The sequence below is a fragment of the Misgurnus anguillicaudatus genome, chromosome 8, assembly GCF_027580225.2.
Source record: "Misgurnus anguillicaudatus chromosome 8, ASM2758022v2, whole genome shotgun sequence".
Taxonomy (NCBI): domain Eukaryota; kingdom Metazoa; phylum Chordata; class Actinopteri; order Cypriniformes; family Cobitidae; genus Misgurnus; species Misgurnus anguillicaudatus.
The window spans coordinates 37,411,004-37,437,195 of NC_073344.2; the positions used below are offsets into that span (position 1 = coordinate 37,411,004).

General features: G+C 37.3%; 1 long non-coding RNA gene across 1 annotated transcript in view; it reads left to right on the plus strand.

Annotated features, from left to right (window-relative positions):
- The window catches only part of LOC129451094 (uncharacterized), a 41,724-nt gene extending 36,449 nt beyond the window's left edge, over positions 1-5,275 (plus strand). Inside the window, exon 5 of the long non-coding RNA XR_008646579.2 lies at positions 3,689-5,275. This is a non-coding gene — a long non-coding RNA (uncharacterized lncRNA). The remainder of the gene's footprint in view (positions 1-3,688) is intronic.
- The last annotated feature ends 20,917 nt before the right edge of the window (positions 5,276-26,192 follow it).

Sequence of the window (26,192 nt, forward strand, 5' to 3'; positions counted from 1 at the left end):
ATTTTTCAGTTCACTTCAGTTTAACTTCAAATATTTCATAAATGTGGGACCTGCGGGTTGTAAAAACCCCCGACCTGCACACAGTGTTGGGTAAGTTACTCAAAAAAAGTAATTAATTACTAGTTACTAATTACATCTTCAAAAAGTATTTACAGTTGTGTTCAAAATTATTCAACCCCCCAATGCTGTTAAGGGTTTTAGGGAATTTAGTGTACATTTGTAATTGTATTCAGAATGAAATCCTACAATGACTTCTTAAAGAACCATATGCAACTAAAATGACATCAATTGGTTTTGTAATATAGTAGTAAATGTTTCTTTTGTGAATTCTTCATTGACACAATTATTCAACCCCTTAAAGAACTACCACTCTGAAGAACAGAGGTTCATTGAAGTGTTTTCAATCAGGTATTGAAAACACCTGTGGATGTCAGGGAACAGCAATAAAGCCTAATAAGCACCAATTAATTCAGCTTTAAAATGACTGTGATACTCAACTCCTTCTAAACATTTACTGGTGTGGTTACAAACATGGTGAAGTCAAAAGAATGGTCCATGAAGACAAGAGAAGAGGTGATTAATCTTCACAGGAAGGGCAATGGCTATAAGAAGATTGCAAAGATGTTAAACATACCAAGAGACACCATAGGAAGCATCATTCGCAAATTCAAGGCAAAGGGCACTGTTGAAACGCTTCCTGGTCGTGGCAGAAAACAGATGCTAACTGCGACTGCTGTGCGCTATCTGAAGCGTAGAGTGGAAAAAAGTCCCCGTGTGACTGCTGAGGAACTGAGAAAAGATTTGTCAGATGTGGGTACTGAAGTTTCTGCTCAGACAATACGGCGCACCCTGCGTACTGAAAGCCTCCATGCCAGAACTCCCAGGCGCACCCCCTTGCTGTCTCCAAAGAATAAGAAGAGTCGACTGCAGTATGCCAAAAGTCATGTGGACAAACCACAGAAGATTTGGGATAGTGTTCTGGGGAAAATTAGAACTGTTTGGGCCCATGGATCAACGCTATGTTTGGAGGAGGAAAAACAAGGCCTATGAAGAAAATAACACCTTGCCTACTGTGAAGCATGGTGGGGGGTCAATCATGCTTTGGGGCTGTTTTGCTTCTGCAGGTACAGGGAAACTTCAGCGTGTGCAAGGTACCATGAATTCTCTTCAGTACCAGGAGATATTGGATGACAATGTGTTGCAGTCCGTCATAAACCTGAGGCTTGGGAGACGTTGGACCTTTCAACAGGACAATGATCCCAAGCATACCTCCAAGTCCACTAGAGCATGGTTGCAGAAAAAAGGCTGGAACATTTTAAAGTGGCCATCGCAGTCACCAGACTTAAATCCGATTGAGAACCTCTGGTGGGACTTAAAGAAAGCAGTTGCAGTGCGCAAGCCTAAGAATGTGACTGAACTGGAGGCTTTTGCCCATGATGAATGGGCGAAGATACCCGTAGATCGCTGCAAGACACTTGTGTCAAGCTATGCTTCACGTTTAAAAGCTGTTTTAACTGTAAAAGGATGTTGTACTAAGTACTAAGATTGAATGTCACTTGGGGGTTGAATAAAACTGATAATGATGTGAGCACAGATAAGACATTTGTGGTTATTTCATTATAAATGTTATGTTATATTTATCTGACCTACACATGCCTCTTTGATGTAATTGTAAGCAGGATGACTGAATGATCAAAATCAATGTCAAACCGGCCAAAACAATCAATTTCAGTTGGGGTTGAATAATTTTGAACACAACTGTAATTACTTATTACTAATTACTTTCTAAATCTTATTTAGTACATGATACAAGGATAGGCTTGAAATGGCTCGAAGAAATAATATATAAAAGTACATCAATTATTCTGGTCCCACTTTAGGGTCCAATTCTCTCTATTAACTACTTTTTTTCTCAATAGCAGAATCAGGCATTAATATGTGCTTATTAATAAACAGCCAACATCTCATTAATAATAATGCTAATAGTTAATAGTGAGAATTGTAAACTAAAACTATGTTAAATCCACTATTGTAGTATAGTATACATAATTGTTTTACAGTCCATATACAGTATTTAGTTACATCAGAAGTAACTGTAATTAAATTACAATAAAAATAAGAGTAATCCCTTTACTTTTTCAAGGGAAAAGTAATTAAATTACAGTAACTAATTACTTTGTAACTAGTTACACCCAACACTGCCTGCACATCACCAGTCTGTATATACCATAGACGGTAAAAAACGATGGACGACGCCCGTTTGCTCTCTTCCATTGGTGAAAAGTGAAGCCGTCAGTGTCCCGATACGGTGCTGACATCTTGGTTCTTGAGTCTGCGCAGTAGCGATTTCGGGACCAGTCCTGCGCAGTAGTGAACAGGAAGTAAAGCCGCGAAAGCAAGGCCCCGCCCTTGCAGAATGTGCATATCACAGCTGTCAATCATGACGTGACACCACCATTTTTACAGCATTAATAACTAAAAACAAACTTATTTTAAAAAACAAACACTTACATTTACATCAGCATAATAAAAACTACAGTAAATGACCTAAGAAAAAAAAGATAATTGAAGTGTAATTAAATTGTTTAGTTGGTCTCAAGTCTCATTGAATATATAAATTTTTTTTAAGGTAAGTGGTTGCAATCAATTTATTTAAGCTACATTTAAACAAACAAAAAAATAAATAAAATAATAATACAAATAAAAGAACAATTTTTGTTTAAATGTAGCTTAAATAAATTGATTGCAACCACTTACCTTAAAAAAATTGAGTAAATTGAATGAATCATTTTTTTTTATGTATATACCAAGCATACCGTGTATAGATTAAAGGCGGGATGCATGATAAAAAACGCTTTGGAAAAGGGACTTGGGACGAGTACAAAAACACACTTGTAGCCAATCAGCAATAAGGGGCATGTCTACTAACCGACATCATTGCCTGGGTTGCGTATGTGTGGGGCGGGTCTATCAAAAGAAGGTCCAGATTCTATTGGGGTAGGGGCGTGTTTGTATAGGTGATTTCAAATATCAACATTGGCTTTCAGAGATCATGCACCCTGCCTTTAACTGGTTCTTGCCATGTACACTCTAAATTCTACTGGGTTATTTTTAACCCAATGCTGGGTAAATATTGGACAGAACACATGTTGGGTTATTATAAATAAACCATGTGTTGCAACAACCCAGCATTTCATTGAAACATCCCAGCAACATAGGTTTATTTATTAACCCAACATGTGTTCTGTGCATATACAGTAGCCATAAATGGTGGAATGGCATTAATTAATAAATAAATAAAACAAAATTCCCTTTCAGACCCTCCAAATGCAGTTATTGTGACTTAAACAACTACAACGTTTACAGTTTTTAGATCCAAAAAATCCAAGATGCCCTAAATGTCAGTGTAAATCCATGATGACTGCCATTGCAGCCAGCGCAGAAAGAACAATCACGTAAGCAAACATAAAAATAGCGAATAAATTGTTCATGGTTTTTGATGAATGCAGTTCACTAGTCGATGTGAAAAGGATTTTAAGGAACATTTTAGCATCTCATTTGTCCTTCTTTCACGAATTGACCTCTACAGTCACAGGCTTGTGTAATCTGCTAATGTGTACACTAAATTTGTCACTAACCAGTATTGTAAGCATTCATTTTTCTTTCTTTCCCCACCAACTGCATTTAGATCCGAGCGATAGAGACACTGTTGTTTGTCTTTGTGATTAAAAGGCGAGGAGACTGTCCTTTTAATCAGAGAGCGTGGATTATTACAACCTTGATTAAAGCTGCCAAATCTTCACGTTGTCACCTCTCATCAAGGCAAACAGGTAGGATGCGGTTTTGATTAATTCTACCTAGTAAGTGTGCGAAAGACAGACCTAGTGTGTTTGTGATTGCCCAAAGGACACGTCATGACAACCATCAAAGCAATGCAAAAATGGCATGTTGAGCTTTCAGATCATAATATTTTGTCACTACAGCTTAAGCATTTAATGTAAAACGTGGACGTATATTTCAGACATGAAGTGAAAAGCCAAACCACCGCATTCGGCCGCATTTGCCTCTTTTCTTTTATTCTTTACCTGAGTAAGAGATTAAGCAGTAGATGAGTAAGATTCATATACACAAAATGAACAATGGTGGTCGCTTCACATGTCAGTCATTTCTCATCTAAATGTCTGGCTATCATATTTCAAACAATATTCTCCTGTTTTTGTATTCTTTTTGGTTATATTTTTGTTATGAAGTATGACCTCTGGTGCTCACATTGAGAAAGCTGCAATATCTCGTCCCTGAATGCAGGGTTTGTGTTTGGTGAAGCAGAAGTTGAAAGCCTTTATTTAAGGGCTCGTGTTTAAGGGTTCACCAGCCCTGACCTCTCCTCTAATGTCCCACACTACTAACTCCGGTTGCACGTAATTCATGCCATCAACCAAAAGCACACACATTTTTCGATCTCTGTCTTTAACCCTCTTTTGGGTCCTGAGCTTTTGCCCCATACTGCGGAGCACTGACCCCTGTCGCACTGCAGGGAGGCATCCCATCACACCTGGCATCAGCCGAGACCCCCATCAGCCAGTCCAGTCGAGAATACCCCCGGGAGTGGTTCAGTTCATCTCCACACCACCTCTAGATACAAACATGTATGCACACTTTATTCTTGAAGTCTTGAGGTTTCAAAAGATTTGCTGACTGATTCACTTTGGAGAACATTGAGGGCGTCCTTCAGTTTGCTTCCTGCTCTTCCCTGTGGCGTTGAGACATTGACACAAACTCGAGTCAAAGACAGATAGTTGTCTCGTACATAAATTTCTTCCATAGGGAACAAATGTTGGCAGAACAATCCAAACAGAAGTTCCAAAAGATGAAATGCGTTAAAGGGTCTGAATAACTGTTATGTTAAAGCCTCAATAGCACTCACTGTGAAGGATGAAACCTTTAGAGTAGGATATAGAAAAGATAGCCTCTAAATGAAACTGACCTAAAAGCTGCTTAGGACTGTACAGGCATTTGAATGGATCAGTGAACACAATAGGTTCTCACAGGAACATGTCACTATTTTGCAAGGTTAAAATTTCGTAGGAATTTGAACAATGTGAATCGATCAAAATGTAGGATTGTCATGAAATAAGAAAGAATAAAGCTTTACCCTTAACCCTACCCATAAACCTAATGTCACTGTACACACACAAATACGGTTGTACGAATTCACATATATGTGACTCTGGACCACAAAACTATCGTAATGGTCAAAATAAGTTTCCATTGATGTATGGTTTGTTAGGATAGGTACAACGACACAATGATTTGAAAATCTGGAATCTAAGGCAAAAAATCGAAATATTAAAGGTGCAGTGTGTAATTTTTAAAGGATCTTATGACAGAAATGCAAAATAATATACAAAGCTATATTTTCAGGGGTGTATAAAGAACTTTTTACAATGAACCGTTTTTATTGCCTTAGAATGAGAGTTTTTTTTATCTACGTACACCAAGGGTCCCCTTACGTGGAAGTCGCCATTTTGTGCTGCCATGTTTCTACAGAAACCCTTAACGGACAAACTTTTTTTACTAAGTTGTCTCCAACAATGATATTTTTCCGGTGGCAGCTACCGTAGCTTCTCTATGCGTTTCAAAAGCGATGGGTGAGCAGTGGACTGAGCCGTTGGTTGCAATTCGCAACCTCACCACTAGATGGCGCGTATAAAATTTACACACTGGTCCTTTAAGAAAATCACAGTTAAAGTTCAAAGTCCAAATGAAGAAATTTAGCAAAACATATTACTAATAAAAAGGTTTGTTTTAGCAATCTCTACCGGCTTACCCCTGTAATAACCTTGTTGACTGAATACCGTATTTTTCAGACTATAAGTCGCTCCTAGTGATGGAAATTTTCGTTCATTTAGGTGACTCGTTCATTTTCAGTTCGTTCACCAAAATGATTCGTTCAGACTCGTTCACTGATTCGTTCAGTGACCATTTCTTAATTTTACATAAATACGCCAATAGGTGGCGAAGATGTGTGTCATTATGTGTTATAAGACAATGAAAGACTTGCAAAAACTCATTAGTTTTTAATAAAGCTCAAATTGTGAAATACTAAGCATAATTTTATCAAGCTACAGAATATATTAAGACACACGCACATTTATAGTACATCTAATCTGGATTTGTTGTAAATAAAGACTCCCGTGCATGCCTCCTCTGGTTCAGTCAGTCATCAGATCCTCATTCATGAATCATATAATTTTGTTCAAGACTTCGTTCAGACGCAGATGACTGATTTAAATTCAGTGAAAGGGTGGATTTGAACTATATAGATATATAAAACTATATTAAACAAAAATACCAAATTTTTCAACAGTAATTACCTTGATTATCATTTGTATTAAGGTAAATAGTCCGCCTAAACATGGTTACTATAACTTTACTAAAATAAAACCACATGATTCTTTCACAAGATTGTTTACGTTGCTCTCGCTTTCTATACGATCCCTCTCATTCATCTCATTCATTAGGTTGTAACTTGTACCAGTTATTCAGTTTGTTTAAGAACGCGATCCCTGTCTCTCTCTCTCGTTCGTTCAGACTCAAAACAGCGGCTCGGTCAGTGAAGGGCGTATTCATCCAGTACGTTGAGCCAATCATATGCTCGGCCACAGCTTATACTCGATTGCCATTTCCTTGTAGTTTTGTCACTCTTTGAAGGCGGAAAGAAAGCCGCGCTTCATTTGTCCGTGCTCCTCAAGAAGGGAGGGAAATTTCAGTGAACGAGAAATATGAGTCAATGGATGGCGTGAACGAGAACGATTCGTTCACCTAAAAGATTCGTTCAAAAAGAACTATTCGTTCACGAACGTAACATCACTAGTCGCTCCAGAGTATAAGTCGCATCAGTCAAAAATGCAGTCTGAAGAGGAAAAACATATATAGACGTTTTCTGCAGTAACAACATAAACAAGCGGCGTCCATGGTCAACACGTAACTTCTGGTAAACTATGCTAAGAATAAATACAACCAAGGACCTTAAAAGTAGTTTATTTATATAACAAGCAAAAAAACAACACCTAGGTTACCTAGGAAACCAAAACATTTGTTATTTTTGATGAGGTATTTGTTAGCAAATAGTCAGACCATTAAAAAACTGAAACCGGAAGTAAAGGTCGGACCAGACGCGTATCGTGTCACCGCACGTGCGTCCGATGAAACGGTCTATAAGCCGCACTAGACTATACGTTGCGTTTATTTAGAAAATGTTTCACAAAATTCAAGCCGAACAACAGACATTTAATCTGTGAAGACAAGTTATTCAACTAAACAATAGCACTGAAAAGCAGGCTAAATAGGTGTCCGTACATGTTAAAGTAACATAAGCAGTTATTTACACGATAACCAATAGCATACAGAACATACCTGAGAGGCTGAATAAGCTAAATTAACACGACAAGCCAAATCAAGTTCAAAAAGGTCTCGAAGTCATTCCGCATCACTGAATCCATTGAATTGCATAAATACAGGAGCAGCATAGAGCGGACTCTCACCGCTGTAGATGGTAATGGTTTCTCTTGGTTCATATGAAAAAATGTTGTCATATAAGTTGCACTTGAATAGAAGTTCCAGGACCCACCAAACTATGAACAAAGTGTGACTTATAGTCCGGTAAATACAGTAATACATAAAAATCAAATAAAAAAATTGTGCGAAGGAGCGACCAGAGCAAATTTGTATGCGAGTTTCTGGGCAATTGTGTTTACGATTTTGCTGCATCCACTCACAAAAATAAAGTTTTGATATATTTACGGTAGGAAATTGAGAAAATATCGTCAGAGAACATGATCTTTACATAATATACTAAAGCCCGATTTATAGTCATGCGTAAGTTCTACGCCGTAGCTAAGGTGTAGACTATTCGTAGCCTGTGCGTAGCTCTGCGTAGCCGGATGTGCACCTCGCAAAAATTTTAACAGCGGGTCAGATCTACGCGGACCGCAAGCGCTGTGATTGGCCCACCAGAACCCCTCCAGTCAGGTAAAAAAAACTGCGTCATAGGTATTTCCATTTGTGACGGTGAAAACAAAGATAAGCCAAGTTGAGGATGATTTAACTCAAACTGCATCAAAAGTCGTTGTTTATTTTCTTCCATCATTGCTGGTCTTCTCAAATAATACACAACAAGTTGCTGTTTCTTCTTCGTTTGTGGGTTTACTTGCTAAGCTTCTTCTTCTTTGACGTTCGCGCTGCTACTGTGGTTACACGCGTGGTTGCTTCCTACCAGCGGTCTGCGCGTGTGTTTGCACAGCGCGGACGACAACGCAAAAGTATTAATGAAAACCGACGCGGAACCTACGCTGTCGCGGCTACGCCGTAGGACCTACGCACAAGTTTAACGAGCCCTTAATGAGTTTTGCATGTCATAAAAAAAATCTATAGTTTTGACCCTGTAATGTATTTTTTGCTTTTTTTACAAATATACCCATGAGACTTACGAATGGTTTTGTGGTCCAGGGTCACAAATTAGCCATCTCATAATTGTTATGAATTGCCATGAGATTGTGTTGGCAAAAGAATTGTTTGAACAAACTGGTTCACGATAATGGATTAAACTCCTACTGTATGAGATACAAAGGAGTGCACATAACAGTTTTTTTTCTTCGTTCCTGGGCTATAAATATTGTGACTTTTTTACAAGAAGACTTGGAATATACATATTCCAGAACAACTAGCTGTACAGAACAACTAGAAACTACTAAAGAAAAAATTAGCTTGTAGCAATATTACTTTTAGATACACTTTTAAAACATTAGCCTGGCGCTAGAGATGAGACAAACAATAATGTTTGAGGCTTAAAATGATTTAAAAAAAGAAAACATATATTAAAACAACATCCCACATACTGTAGAGCATACACATACACATTTATGCATTCTTACTTCACTACACATTTATTCTTTACTTTATGCATTTAAATATTTTGACAATAACACTGCACAATGTCTCAAGCCTCTTCCACCTACAGACGTGACATCATACACGATTGTCATGACTCAGCACTCATCCCCTGTGCCACCGATGCTGATTACATGCTCATTATGTGTATAACGTCGTGTTAGGAGGTGTCTAATGCAATTTCTTTACGTACCGCATTTCAATAGCACACCCACACAGCCATAAGCGAGAGCCAAGCGCTGACACAAAATCAATGGGCATATATTCTCGCCCCTGTGCGAGCGTTCTTCTCTCTGCTGTTTACGTCCCCATCCTCACGCTTGTGTGCTCAGGATGACCTCGGTTTCGAAAGCTTTCAAATGACTCTGGTGTGGGTAATTAATTATTTCACGGCGTAGTGTCTAAATTACAGCTATTTGACAGCTAGGTTTGATGCATGCAGTGTCAGAGTGTGTTTGTGTGTGTGGACGTGCCTCGTGTTTATTTGCGTACCGTAGCATGAGAAGGCGTCGGTGGAATACCGAGCGTGTCACACCAGATGTGGCTAAATTACCTTAGGGCGTCAGGTGATATGACACTGGAAACAATCACGGTAACAGTGGTCTACTCACGCAACTGAGTGGCAGGAACACAATATAAAACCCAGATAGTGACAGACTGACAGATGGAAAGATGGGTGGAGGAAGAGGAACGAGAGGTGTGCGTGAAGATAAAGACATGAACGAATGACAAGTCTGAGTTGTGAAATGCGTTTGTGTGTGTGTAGTTGGGTTACAGACAAAAATGTGTGTGCTAAGTATATGAGGGAGCTTAACAGTTTTTTGGGGGGATAGTTTTATATGCACATTTATAGAGAAGTTCTAATTAGGGGTGTAACGATATATCAATGTATTAAGGTGAAATGCCGCTACATCTAAAAGCCAGAGGGCGCTCTCGTGCAGAAACTCAATATGGGCTGCAGAAGAAGAACCATTACACATGCAGCTCCAGGAAATGGCTTCAGGATATATTTATATTACTGTTCTTTAAACGTTTTCAGGTATTTTCATGATAATAAAGAATATGTATAATGATTATGTTTGACGAGTGTTGCTTTATTAAATTTATGTTATAAATGACTCAAACTAAAAGTGATTTCAGATCGATAAGGACTTACTGATCAAAAACCATAGTACATGAAATAGCTGTGAATAATATCGGATGTGCGACTCAGAATCGGCCAGGTATTATTTAAGCAATATCGCTCGAGTAGGAGTGTGATATAGCTCTATATCATCACGGCTGTGATTAGGCCAGAGGCACGAGGCCGTAGGCCTCGTTTGAAAAACGAAAACTAGAAAACAACAACGGAGTTATTTTAAAAGCCTCTTTGTTTGAGAACTACTTCTTCCGCCATGGATTTGAGGGCGGCCAGAATGACAGGTAACACTTTCGGCTGCTTTATATCTCATAACAACTCAATGGACGGAAAAGCGTTTCTTATATTACCGTTTCTTGGTCACAAAGTGTAGTTTTAAGATTAGTTCAGTCAAGAATGTATATGTATTATATTTAAATCTGCAGTCGATTAGTAAAGATAGCGCCTGTTTGAACGTTTGCTTAGTGAGATTCGGTACGAATGAGAACCAAAACATGAGCGGACGTCAGTGTTCACTCGCCCCGCTGACCACCGCCCTCTCTGGGCTACATCTCTGACAGGGATTCCCTGGCTCTCATGTTGGCCTTGTTTGTTTATGATCGTCAAAATGAGATCAAATCAGCAGTATTTGGTGTCATGATCAGCCTATTACTTGTTTTTTTATTCATATTTAGTGTCTTTTGTGTTGTTATTGTTTTGGCGCGAGGTAAAAGTTAATAAAACTATACTTGTATAATGTTACTATTGCTTTCTCATTTATTCTTAACGCGATACGAGCACTGGATTATTATTATTAAACTTTGTTCTTGTCAGTACTATATAAAACGGTTTTTTATAAGTGTCAGAGAGATGTTTTTGCATGCTGCTTATAAATATATCAGTGGCGATATCTCATAACATGTTTTAATAGTCACATCACGATAAAGTAAATGATCAGTGTCCACATTTAAAAGCTGCAGTGCTTACCTGCAGTTCCACGGTGTTTTCGCGTTCTGATAAGAGATATAGCTTTCCAAGTGTTAATCGTCCACACGATGTGACAAGACATTACTCCCATTAACTTTAACGTAACATCCAAGAGCGCTGATCTTTGACGGAATAATAACTTCCGATTGGGGATTCACAGACTGATTTATGAGCTAGTAAACTAATGAGACACATGGAGAGTGTTTAAAAACAGGGCGTCTGTGTTTTTCCATTCAGAGATGAGCCTGTTTAGGACCTCCATTCACTAGGTGGCGGAATGATACGAAAGGTGAAGCGGTTACTGTGCCGTTATCAGTACAATATCGTATGGCTCTTAGCCAATCTGATTCGAGAACCAGAAAGAACTGTTGTATAATATTGTATATCGGCATTTATCGGAGCATAGTTCTAATTTAAGTTACCATATTTTCCGGACTATAAGTCACATTTTTTTTCATAGTTTGGTGGGTCCTGGAACTTTTAGTCAGGTGCGACTTATACGTCAAAATTATTTCATATGAACCAAGAGAAATCATTACCATCGTCTATAGCTGCGAGAATCTGCTCTGTGCTGCTCCTGTATTTATGTAATTCAATGGATTCAGTGATGCGGAATGACTTTGGGACTTTTTTTTACTTGATTTGGCTTGTTTTGTTAATTTATCCTATTCAGCCTCCCATGTATGTTACGTATGCTATTGTGTATCGTGTAGATCAGTGGTTCTCAAACTGGGGGCCGCGAGATGGTGCCAGGGGGCCCCAGTTTTATGACATTTTATAAAATACATTAATTTGTCATGAATTCTGTGTAATTAAACCTAAAAAAAATAAGGCTACTCACCAACAGCACTACTTTGTATAATTTTTAGGGCTGTCAAAAGATTAATCGCGATTAATCGCATCCAAAATAAAAGTTTGTGTTAACATAACAAATGTGTGTGTACGGTGTATAATTATTTTTCATATATAAAAACACACCCAATTATGTATATATTTAAGAAAAATGTATTATATTTATATATAAAATATTTATATTCATATATAATATAAATTATATAAATGTATATACAGTATTTAAATGCAAATATTTCTTAAATATATACCTGAATGTGTCGGTATTTATATATACATAATATTTAGACACAGTACACACATATATGTTATGTAAACACAAACTTTTATTTTGGATGCGATTAATCACGAATAATCTTTTGACAGCCCTAATAATTTTATGTTTTGTTTAATTAAAATGTTACGTTTTAGAATTTTTTTGGGTCATAAATTTCCTTTGGGGGGGGGGCCGCGAAGGAATGCACCATACACAAGGGTGGCCGCACGCTGAAAAAGTTTGAGAACCACTGGTGTAAATAACTGTTTATGTTTCTTTAACATGTACGGACATCAGAATCATTTTCTAAATAAATGCGACATATAGTCCAGTGCGACTTTTATGTTTTCAAAACGCATTTTTGATTGATGCGACTTATACTCCAGAGCGACTTATAGTCCGGAAAATACGGTATTATTATTATTATTATTATTAAGTTAGGTTATTGTTATGCCATTTTGTAATATTTAGTTTGTTTGCCATGACCCACAAAACGCGTTTTCTTCTATGAAGTCTTCTCCTATGCAATGATTATTACACCAAAACACAACATAAATTCACAAAAGATGTTAATTTTTATAATTTACTGTTATCCACATCTTAAAAATTCACCCGATTGTGATAAACAGATCCAAATTCAGCCCTTTATCCAGCGATCTTGATCCCAGATCCCCGTAAACGTTAAATCTCGTGTTCGTTATTAATATGAACTTAAATATCGTGCCTCAAAAAGCTTTACGACACATTGCTTTACGGCAGTAATATCAAAAGCTAATTGACTACATCAAGAGATTTGTGACGATAATTGGCATCTTTGAGTGTATTTTTGAATTTTGAAATGCGCGCCTTTTGGTACTGCTTTTAAAATTTAAAATAAATTATTTGTGATTACACTTGTGTGTTATGCTTTTTATTTCATATAGTGCATGATTTTAATAAACTGTTTTGGGTAGGAATGTATCAGTGGCTTAAAATATCTTTTAAATGCTATATTGTTACTATTTTTACATATTTCTCATTACGTTGCAGAATACAAAAAGTTTTACGTATTTTAAAATATTTGTATAAAAAGGGTTTGGGTTTAGGGTAAGTTTTGGGGTTGGGGTTGGGGTAGGGTCAGGGTCGTAACACTATCGATAAAATAGTTAAAGGGGAATTATACAGCAATTTTTATTGTATGAAAGATTTGTAAATGCTTTACATTTGTAAAGCTGTAAAAACTTCATAATGCTACGATTAAATGTGGCAAATATGTCTACATTGTACGCTTTAGAATCTATTTAAACGTACAAAAAATAAGTTTTTTTTTTTAAAGTTACGTATTATTACTCCATATTAACATTGAGATGTTCTTAAAATAAAAAATAATAAAAGGCCTTTATTTTGTTGACATGTTGTGGCTTTCAAGCCTTTATCATGATGTGAATCGGTACCATAGTATTGGGTGGTAAGAAATTCGGATAACAAAATCTGTCAGTAATAGTTGCGCTTATGTTTAAATGAATGTTGCATGCTGGTATAATATAGGTGTACAAAAACTTGTTTTGGAATATTGTGGGGGTTTTATTTTTACAAATGACTTATCTGTAAGCGTCATTATTTAAAAATCCATGTGCCCTTATAATCTATAATCAAAAACGCAAATCTCCTCCCCTCCTTGAAAGAATCTTTCTTTACTTCGAATCAAATGGTATGGCAGGGTCCAGGAAAAAATGACTACTTCCATTTGATGGTGATATCCACCCCAAACAGTGGTTGGTCTGCCCTATACAGGACTAACAGAACAGCTTTAACCCTGAAATCTGATGACAGAAGTGATTCAGTTGATTTGTGTACTGTACTGTATGTTCCTTGTCATGCACATGCCCTCAGAGCAAGCTATAAAGCCATAAATCTTAATTTAACAACATATGGAGTTGAACGCTGAGTGTCACTGACGTTTATATGACTGTGGATACCTGTGGCTGATGAGCTGTGTAAGCTCAGATTCAGAATTGGTGAAGAAGATAAGAGACAGGAGTTTACTGTAAGCATTTAGCTCCAAAGGGATGGAAACAAATCAACTGAACAAAGTTTGTGATATGAGGTGACTGTTTGCAGGGAAAGTATAGGACCTGGATTAAAAATGTTAATGTGCGCTTATATAATAATCGTATTGTTTTTGTGTCATTCAGCAGTCACATAAATGGACTCTTCCCATATAGTACCGTAAGTAACCTAGAGATGCTCGTGCATGTTGTTTTCTTCTTTCATAAGATGTTAATGTGGATGAAACACAGATAATACAGATTTTTCTCATGTTTAAAATGTTATTTAATGTGTTAGTCATCAAATATTTATGGATTTACATTCATGATCTTGTCAGATGCTTTCTAATCACAGCAACTGCTACAGTACAAGATCTAAGGAGGTTTTGAGAATCCAAGAGATACTTCAAGAACTAAAACTGTACAGCACAAAATGATTAGTGCTAATTAAATCAAGACAAAATTTAGCAGGAAGAGGAGTCAAGGGGGTTTTCAATACAACATACATTTAATTATAAGAGTCAATTTCGGTTTTATTGTAAGTATATTAAATGTAGGGGCAGCCATGGCACTGGTTTGCTTCTCTTGAATGGCAGGAAACCATATTAAAATAATCAGCTCTCTATTATTAATAAAACGTTATAACTGTTAAAGGGTTAGTTCACCCCAAAATAATGTCATTAATGACTCGCCCTCATGTCGTTCCAAACTCGTAAGACCTCCGTTCATCAACACAGTTTTAGAAGTTTTAGATTTAGTCCGATAGCTTACTGATCCTTCGTTAAAAATCTATGTACATTATGCTGTCCATGTCCAGAAGGTAATAAAAACATCATCAAAGTAGTCCATGTGACATCAGTGCGTCAGTTAGAATGTGTTGAAGCATTGAAAATACATTTTGGTAAAAAAAAAATTACGACTTTATTCAGCATTGTCTTCTCTTCCGGGTCTCTTGTGAACTGCGTTCAGTGACATGGCTGACGTGTTATCCTCAAACATGTTTGCACATTTTTTTTTGTTTAAATTTACAGCGTGCGTCTCCCTCAGACTGTAAACAAAGCCTGTGCGCACAAAAAAACTACACTAGGGCGCAGTGGCGGTTCTAGACAAATTTCACTAGGGGGCCAAGGAGGGGCCAGTGTTTTAAAGGGGCCATGGCATGAAAATCTGACTTTTTCCATGTTTAAGTGCTATGATTGGGTCCCCAGTGCTTCTATTAACCTAGAAAATGTGAAAAAGATCAACCCAGTAACTTAGTTTTGGTAAACCATTCTCTACAAGCACATGAAAAAATAGGTAGTTGAAATTTGGCTCTCCTTATGGTGTCATTTTATTATAATAATACCGCCCCTTAATCTGCACTATCCAACCACAGCACTGCCATTTAGTGCAGAGAAAAGCACAATTGAGTTTTAATTGCAACAAACCACCATCATTGTGATCAGTGTTTGAATTTCATCAGCTCATTTGCATTTTATAGGACACACCCAAAACGGCACATTTTTGCACACACCTAGAAAGTGGCAATTTTAACATGTTATAATAAATTATTTATATGGTATTTTGAGCTAAAACTTTACATATGTACTCTAAGAACACCAAAGATTTATTTGACATCTTGAAAAAGTCTTGTGCCATGGCCCCCTTAACAGAGGGGCACTAAAAAAGGTAAGAAGTTATATTTAAAGATTATAGGGTGGTTACAGGAATTAGTTTAAGACAGGACTAGGCCTTAGTTTAATTAGGAAATATAACTAGTTTTAACAAACATGCCTTAATAAATACATTACTTGTGTGCATTTTGAAGCAAAACAAAGGGCACTGATGTATTTTAAGATATGGTATTGCAAGTTGTTTTCAGTTTGGACAGCTCTTACATTCATTTTAGTCTAGGACTAGTCTAATCTCTGTCCGGGAAACTGCCCCATAAACGTTATTTTACTTTACAATCATATAAATATTGATTTAATACAAGAGTGAGTGCAGGTGCAAAAGGGGAGATTGGCTCTTTTCTAAAGCCCCCCAACCGAAAATCGTGCGAGCCTACTCAATAAACTTTATGAAATGCAAACTTTTATAAAGACAAACGTTTGTTTTAGTTTACATATAAATACACATTGCTAGACAGTTAGGGACCACAATCTAATCAGTATTTAAAATAATATTTATTTTAAATTGTAAACATTTTTATATGTAACATTTAATTATATTCCTCCAATTTTATGCACGTATATGTTAGAGCATAATTACAGCGCTTTTTACAATGTGTAAACTTTAAAAAGTTAGCGAGATGTTGGTTTTGCCGGTTGTTTATGAGTAACAGCTGTGGATGATCACCGCGCTTAAGCAGCCACGTCACAGGAGAACAAGTGAACAGTGTCCCAATGTTAAGTGAGCTAGAGTCCTTACCAGTGCCCAAACCTGCATACACATTCTCAACATCGGGAGATTGGGAACGAATTGAGACACTCGCCGTCGCCGAGCAGCACAGCACCCGCAGCCGGCTACAGTGGTAGGGTGCGCCGCTCTAATTTACCCGTGTAGAACGTTGCGTCGCATTAGTTCTGCTTTTGGCGCTCGCGTGTAAAATCAAAATAAATGTATACTTTTTTATTTGTTCAAGCACGGGGTGGCCACAGGGGTGGCCAGAGACTTGTCTACAGAGGCACGGGCCACCCTTGGCCTCCGTGTAGAACCGCCACTGCTGGGGCGCACCAGATAACACGTCAACTGTGTCACTGCAGTCACGTGACTTCAGTCTCAGTTCAGACTTGCCAGACTTGCCCCTAGTGAAAAAAAAATCTACGTTGTTCAGCTTACTAGTCCTACTTGTAAACATACTTTGAAAACTTCACTCTATATTAGTTCATTGGCAAAATGTTAAATGCTCTCTCATTTGTAAATTGCTTTGGATAAAATATTTGGTAAAATATATGAATATAAAAATCATTCATGTCAGTTTTGTTACAGTAAGCTTGTCAAACTGTTTTTGTTTAATGTAAATGGCTTCGGTAAAATATTTTATTATTTTATTTATGTAACTCATAATATTACTTTAAGTCTCTGTGAAATTGAAATTAAAAACTGTCGGGATTTACTAAAGACATGCAGTGGAAATTAGTGTTGAAAAGGTGTTGTTTACTGTAGTTATTTTTGCATCTGACCTTATTGCATATGCATTTCTAGGAGTTTTCCTTTTCAGGCGCAAATTTACGAGAGGAGATTATTTAACGTCATAAAAAACATTTTGCGCTTGAAATGGCTGCAATTGTTGCTGATAGGAGGAGACATAACAGAGACCAGAGAGCACATGATACAAGGAGAGGATTTTTCCATACGTTTTTCCATTTTTTTTGCCGGAGGAAATAAAAGAGGAGTCACTAGGAGAAACGTCACACAATACCAGGTGTTTCAAAAGTTTTTTGTCATCCAGTTCTTTTCAATGTACTATAGCTTCGTTAGCTGGGATTTTACACCCCGCATTTTCATTTGCGATGTCCGTGGTGCTGAACTCAAGGGCATTAGGCGTTAGTAGATCACCTGCACCTACAGGAGCATCAGCTCTGCTTATTTGCGACCCTGAACTAGTTTGCGCTGCACTTATTAGATTGCATTGGTCATTATGGAAATCAGCTGTTGCGCCTGTGTTATTTAATTTGCACCTTTTTAGTAAATAACCAGCAGATATTACCACTCCCATCTGCCCTTTTTTTAATTGAACTCTCACGCTAATTTGTCCCGGTTAGTAAATCTGGCCCTTCATTTTTGTTTAAGGAATATTGTAGTGTTTTTATAAATGACTTATCTGTGTGCTTAATTATTATTAATTTATATTATTTTTAAATCATGTTCCCTAATGTTCAATCAAAAATGTTAACCTTCTCCCCTCCTCGAAACAAACTCTCTTCAATTCCTGTCACAAGGAATGGCGCGAGGACTGGGCTATCGGATACTTGTTTCTGCATGGGAAAAGATTTTAGCGATTAGCAGTTAGCAAAATGGCCCAAATTACAATAATCCATGCAGTTCTCGGTGGATTTTTAATTCATCCTACTTTTTTTTCTTTCAGAAAACATTTACATTAGATATATGTCACAATACAGAAATAAGCCAATTGCAAATTTTGTTTTATGGTAATTTCAAGAATCCAAACTCTAATTACCGATACCCACCTTTCTCTCTCTCTCTCTCTCTCTCTCTCTCTCTCTCTCTCTCTCTCTCTCTCTCTCTCTTTCTCTCTCTCTCTCTATATGTAGTGTGTATGTTCATATCCACCAGCAGTCAGATTTATAAAAGTGTAGAATAATTAAGAAATGTGATGAACAGAGACCTAAAGGTTGTTTAAAGTAATTAATGCATAGACATGTGCTTGACTGCTATTGTTGGTTGTAATAATGTTCATCTCTCACTCTCTCATGCTCTCTGTCTTTCTCTCACTGACAGACGGTGTGATTTCTCTGTACTTTGTCCCTGTAAACTCAGACTCAGAGACTTTCCTCACCGACACTAATACAGAACTGAGAATACAATGCTAATTTAAGACACTCTATTCAGTTTAAATCAGGGAGAAATAATCCTGCATACCAGTAAGGGCTTTTCTGCTTCGTGCACACACCATTTTTGGGGTCTACATGTCAGAAAGGGAGATTTGGATCATCTCTCACTGTGTAATGACACTATATTCATTTGTTTAAAAATAATATGCAGGACGGCTCTGCTTACAGCAGTCTACAGTTTGTGTGTTTGTTTAAATCTGTGTTCTTATGCTAAATACTTATGCTAACCTGTGTGTTCCTATGGGCCCTATCATACAAAGTGCTTTTTGCTAATTTCAGCCCGATATCATTTTCAGGTCCAGCGCCATGTTATTTAAATAGCAAATGCTTTTGCAACCATTTGTGCACAAATTGGTGTGCTGGTCTGAAAATGATGTGTGTTCAGGCACATTGTTGGCACATTGCAATTTTAAGGACGTCGTTGACCAACTAAAACCTGGTCTTAAGTTTAAAGTCAATGTTATTTAGCAAATGTGTGTTAGAAAAATGTGCCTATAAACGGGACGACAATGCGCGTAAACTTTGCTTACAGTTTTTCTCAGTCGCTTTGGTACATTTCTCGAATCATTCTCAATATTTGCAAAACAGTAAGTGCATTTCTCAAAACAATTCGTACAAATAGCGAAACACCATGGATAACCTGCAAAAGTCTCTTGCTCAAAATCCTTAGTTTCAATTTCAAAAGTAAATATCTGTGTCAATGAACATGTCAGTGCCATCAGAATGACCAGTCCTTGTTTAGTCATGTTGTCAATATAACAGTTTACTCTGGAGGGATGTTCTGATGGAAACTATGCCTAAATTTTTCATGACAATTATTGTAAATTGTAGGTTACACCTTAGTGTATGTGGGACTTTGATTGCAAGAGACTGGACAAAATTCACATTTACGCTTTCACTGTTTGTACTGTAATTTGTTGACAGACCATGTCATTGCGATACAGAAAGGAAAAGACAGCACTGCATAGCACAAACAAAAAAGAAAACAAAAGTAGAAATGTGAATCTCTTTTGGTAAAACTGTACATGCAGATTCAGCATGGAGCAATTTACCAATGCCACAGATTTAGAAAATAGTCTAATGGAAATATGTTTGATATATATTGACGACTATTCAACCATTTTGTATGTAAAGACTTATGCTGTGAGTATGAACTAATGCCTAAATGTTGTGTGTGTGTGTGGGGGGGGGCTATTCAACAGAGACCCATTATAACACATTTTAATCAACCTGACATAAACAATTAATAATGTAGGGAACAGCAGAGATTTGTACATAATCATATGCACGGATGTACCAAAGCATTTGCAACTTCTTCCAAGAAATGAGAAACTGTTTTTTTGATGTGCACAGGTGACACAATAATGTGAAGATTGAACCGGTAGTTTTGAGAATTTCAATTCTGATCTGAGAAATGTACCAAAGCGACTGAGAAAAACTGTAACACACACACATGGACCGCAGCAGCACACAAAAATTAAAGGATTTGATCTACTCATTTTCAATATTAAAATATGTTATTACCTTAACTAAGAATCGTTGATACATCCCTCTATCATCTGTTTGCGTGCACGTAAGCGCTGGAGCGTGCTGCGACGCTTCGATAGCATTTAGCTTAGCCCCATTCATTCAATGGTACCATTTAGAGATAAAGTTAGAAGTGACCAAACACATCAACGTTTTTCCTATTTAAGACGAGTAGTTATACGAGCAAGTTTGGTGGTACAAAATAAAACGTATCGCTTTTCTAAGCGGATTTAAAAGAGGAACTATATTGTATGGCGTAATAGCACTTATGGGAGTACTTCGACTCGGCGCAGTAACACCCTCCCTCTCCCATTATGAGAGGGAGAAGGGGAGCGGACTTTTCAGGCGAGTCGAAGTACTCCCAAAAGTGCTATTACGCCATCAAATATAGTTCCTCTTTTAAATCCGCTTAGAAAAGCACTACGTTTTATTTTGTACCACCAAACTTGCTCGTATAACTACTCGTCTTAAATAGGAAAAACGTTGATGTGTTTGGTCACTTCTAACTTTATCTCTAAATGGTAGCATTGAATGAATGGGGCTAAGCTAAATGCTATCGAAGCGTTGCAGCGCGCTCCAGCGCTTACGTGCACGCACACAGATGATAGAGGGATGTATCAACAATTCTTAGTTAAGGTAATAACATATTTTAATATTGAAAATGAGTAGACTATTCCTTTAAGACTCTCACGCCGCTGTCCCAGTGCTGAAACGGCTCTCTACACGTTTGTAAATTCTTTATCTCCTGTTTGTTACAAATGTAAAGGGGGCGGTTTCCCGGACAGGGATTAAACAATTTTAAGAGCTCTCCAAACTGAAAACAACTTGCACTTACATATCTTACAATACATCAGTGCCCTTTGTTTTACCTCAAAATGCACACAGGTAATGTTTATAGTAAGGCATGTTTGTTAAAACTAGTTATATTTCCTAATTAAACTAAGCCTAGTCCTGGATTAAGCTAATCCTGGTCTGGGAAACCGCCCCCAAAGTGTTTTCACTAGTGGTGGGCATAGACGAATCTAGATTAATCTCATACAAAATAAAGTATTTTTTTGTATAATATATGACTTTGTGCTGTGTGTAAATATTATGTATATTTAAACACACACACATGCATATATATTCATTTAAGAAATGTTTTATATATCATTTTTAATTTATATATAATACAAAATATATACAAATATAAATAATTATATTTATACACATGAAAATGTTTCTCAAATAAATACATGAATGTGTGTGTATTATATCATTACACACAGCACAATCTCTTTATGCAAAAAAATACTTTTATTTTGTATGAGATTAATCTAGATCAGGGGTCTCCAACCTTTTTGTTAGGAAGGGCTACCACAATGGATAAAACAATCTGAAAGGCTACTCTTTTGATATAGTGTACTCAAAACTTTTTTGTTTTTACTTGTTGATTTTATTAGGGGTCAAGCCACGAAGTGGTGTAGACACCTATTGTATCTGTTAGTTTTCTTATTATTATTCTTCTTCCTTCTTCCTCCATTGAAGTCAATGGCAGCCCATAGAACCGTACGTAGGAAAGTTATGAAATTTGGCACACATGTAGAGGACAGTCTCAGAAGTTACTATAGCAACATTGGTGTGTCTAACTCAAACCCTGTAGCGCCACCAACAGTCCAAAAATCCACTTATGTTCATGCTCATAACTTCTGACCCGTGAGTCCTAGACACTAAATTATTGTTTCCTCTGAATCCTTGGCCCATGATGATTCAAGTCCACTCTATGATGTCATTTCTGTCATGCAAATCTTTCCGCCATTTTGAATTTTCCGTAAAACCTACTTTTTCGAACTCCTCCTAGAGCGTTTGTCCGATTTGCATGTCCTTTGGAATGTAGCATCTAGAGACACCCCAGACAAAAAGTTATCAAAAGCTTTTTGATAGACCAATGCGTTCTCGTATACAGTGACAACATATAAGGTGGCGAGCACGCTAAAACGAACGTGAGGCCGTATCTTCGCAAAACTTATGTGTATCGACACAAAAGTTAGTATATGTCATTACAGTCATGACCTGAAGGCGCCTGCAACGTTTCGTCACAGCGCCACCTAGTGGTCACGAGATTCGAAAAATGCCTATTTTCGCTTATAACTACTTCAAACTTGAGTCTAAAATCATGAAGTTGGTCTTGTTAAATTCCTTGAGGCATGCCGAGTCAAACGATAACAAACGGTTTTCGGTCGGCCATTTTGGGTGTCGGCCATTTTGAATTTTCTCATTAAGTTCAGTATTTCACAAACAGAATGGCGTATCGCTACGAAATTTGGTGTGGTTCATCAGTGACATGTTCTGAGCGCACCTATAAATCTTTAGGACGGCGCCACCTAATGGTCAGGATATGTAAAAAAATTTTTTTTAATCTTTATAGCATTTGATTTAATTGCCGCACTGACATAAGACTTCACTCTATTGATTCCTTGGGTCATGCTGAGTCTGACTGTACCAAATATGTCAGAGTCAAACATACTTCCTGTCGGCCATTTTGAATTATATTGCACACCTACTTTTTTAAACTACTCCTAGAGCGCTTGTTTGATTGGCTTGATTTTTGGTACGCATCATCTAAAGACACTCCAGACAAAAAGTTATCAAAAGCTTTTCGATAGACCTATCCGTTGTCGTATAACGCATCAAAGAATGCGAGGGCGTGCACGCCAAAATTTGTTTGAGCCTGTATCTTCGCAAAACTTTTGCGTATTGATATGAGACTTGGTATATGTCATAACAGTGATGACCTGAGAGTGCATACACCATTTCGTCACACTGCCCCCTACTGGTCACGAGATGTAAAATATGTGTATTTTTGCTTACAACTACTGCAAACTTGAATGTAAAATTATGAGACTGGTCTTGTTAGATTTCTTCAGGCATGCCGAGTCAAACGATACCAAATGGTTTTTGGTTGGCCATTTTGTGTGTCGGCCATTTTAAATTTTTTCTTTAAGTTCAAGTATTTCATAAACGCAACTGCGTATTGTTATGAAACTTGGTATGGTTCATCAGCAACATGTTCTGGGAGGACTTGTAAACCTTTTGGCGCCCCCTAGTGGTCAAGAGATTTGAAGCTATATCTCTGCATCTCTTTATCGTATTTACACCAAATTTGGTGGGTGTCATCACAATCAAGACCTGAGTCACAATTTATTGTTTGGTCAGTGCCCCCTAGTGGTCAAGTCATTTAAGGCTATATCTTCGTATCGCTTTATCGTATTTACACTAAATTTGGTATGTGTCATCACAATCATAACCTGAGGCACCATCTATTGTTTCGCCACAGCGCCACCTAGTGGTCTAAAGAAACAAAAAAATTGCTATTTTTTTCATAAAACTAATGCAAACTAAGATCTTAAATCATAACAGTCATCACGTATGAATCTTTTTTTCCATGTTGGGCTTGACCCCGGTATCGCTGCTTGCAGCTATATTTTTACTTGTTGTTATATTTTATCATTGTTTAAAATGTTAAAAGAAGCCAAGCTCATATAATTTTTTTAATAAATAAATATTAAAATTGAGGCTATTAATAGAACTTGCTTTGGCGTGCAACTCACAGACTCTGTGCAGGCAACCTAGTGCCCGCAGGCACCATGTTGGAGACCACTGATCTAGATTAATCTATGCCCAGCAGTTTTTACTTATGCACACTTTTTTTTGCATATTTGTAAATTATTCTTATAAAAACTTTTTTAAGATTACAGTGATCATGCATTATCTTTATCGGCTTATTTTACTTTAAACGACTTTAAAAAATAACCTAAGCTTTAAATACACAAATAACCATTTCAGTTAATAAAACAATGCAATTTTTTAACGTCTTAAGTTGGTGGTCTTTTTCCTCTGCTTACAGTTTTTCCACCTACATACTCTACCATGTAAATAGGGAATTTGCATGGCGTGTGCACATCTGGCTTTTAAAGAGGGTCGGAGATGAGACTCTCATTGGTTTATTGAATGTTACGCCCAAAATACACGCATTACTCATTACAAGAATAGGAACAACCCTTTTAGCCGTACGCTGTTATTTTTCTTGTCAAAAATGACAATCGTTTTGCTAGATAAGACACTTACGACTCATTTGGGATTGTTTATAGTCCTTTGAAACTCCGTTGAAAAAAACTGTTACGTGTTGAGCTAAGTGTTAATTGTTGGTGTCTATTAAAATCCATTAAAATCAGAAAAATACTGCAATGTTTTCCTCAAAAAACATAATTTCTTCTTGACTGAACAAAGAAAGACATCAACATTTTGGATGACATGGTGGTGAGTAAATTATCTGGATTTTTCTTTTTAGAAAATGGAATATTCCTTTAACCTAGCAAAAGTGGATTCAGATATGCCCTTAGTGCACTAGCGCCATGCGCTTTTTTAGACTATGCGATTCGTTCGTTAAAATAGGGCCCAATGTGTGTACCCATTTTATATGTGTTTTTAAGCTTTATGTCGCTACCGCTCTATTATTAGGACATTCCAGTTGTCCCATAATTCAAATGACAAAACATTCTAAACTCCAGTAACTGTTAAAATACTGGTAAAAAAGTTTGTGAGACTTTAGGGCTTTAGGGGACAGAAAATATCAGCTCAATACAAAACCATTGGGTCTATGAAAAGTCCTCATAATTGTAGCGGCACTAACTTTGTTATAGTTAGTTTGAGGACAAATTTCTTTAATATGTCAAATGTTCCCTCTGGGGACATCAAGAGATATCCTTAATTGGAAAAATCATAGATTATTTTAAAAAGGTACACAGTAAAATGGTTTGCCCTAGGTATGCATGTGTGTGTGCGTGTATGCGTGCATGAGTAGTAGACCAGACTAAACAGTACATCCACTGTTACAAATCGCTGCAGTCCGCTGTACTGTCACAGAGAGGGAATTGTTACTGGAAACTCAGGTCTGCGTGAGTGTCAGTCCAGTCAGTAAGGTGTTTGGAGTCTGTCAGTAATAGCAACAGTATGGATTTCCACATGCTGATCACAAAAAGAGCGAGAGGCAACGTTCTCCATTATATGTGTGGCAACGCACCTGCTAGCAATTACTACACCAGAGAAGAAACGTGTGGTGCAGAGCAGTAGCGGCCTCTCTCACTCTCTGTCTCTCTCTCTCTCACCACAGCCTCAGGCTCTCTAATTAAAGCCCAGAAACCTGAAGAGCTGTCAGGATCAATCTGAACCTTACACACTGCAAACCAGAACCAGCTATTTGTTTGCACTGCCAACGCTCACCTAGTACCTTACACGGGCATCTGATGCGGCTTATTAATTCACGTTTGGCCATCAAACTACGTCCTTTAATTAAACACACATGCTCTCTTTTTGAGGTGATACATTAATTTATACAGTTTTGTTAAAGTTTTTAGTGAAGATTGATTTGGGACATTAAAAATGAAGACTGGAAATTCCTTGAAAAGTGCAACGAACAACACGCTTTTATTTGGATGCTAAACAGCACTCCGGCTAGAGTTCTCGCAATACTCTTTTATTAAAATCATTTGGTAAATCTCATTATTCAAGAGCTGTTTGAAAAATTCAAAACTCTTGGCTCTTTTGCCAAGGGTGCAGCTCAAACCAGTGTCGGTGTTTCAAGGTTGAGCGAGCAGACGAGAGAAGCAAAGATTAAGAATTACAAATGAATGATTTTTAAATAATGCTTTTGGTGTGGTGGTAGTTTCTGACTGGCAATACAGGATCGCGAATCGGTGGCAAATGAGTTTTTGTGGGATTTGGGGTTTAAGGCTGTTGGCAGAGGGAGAAAAGTGCCCTTGTATTTGTTAATTTATAAGATCGAGGATCAGTTCTTAGTGGCCAAGTAACGCCCGGGGTGATGGCAGGTCGTAGATCAGTTTCTACAGGTGAAAAGTGTCTATGAAAATATGTTTTGTAAA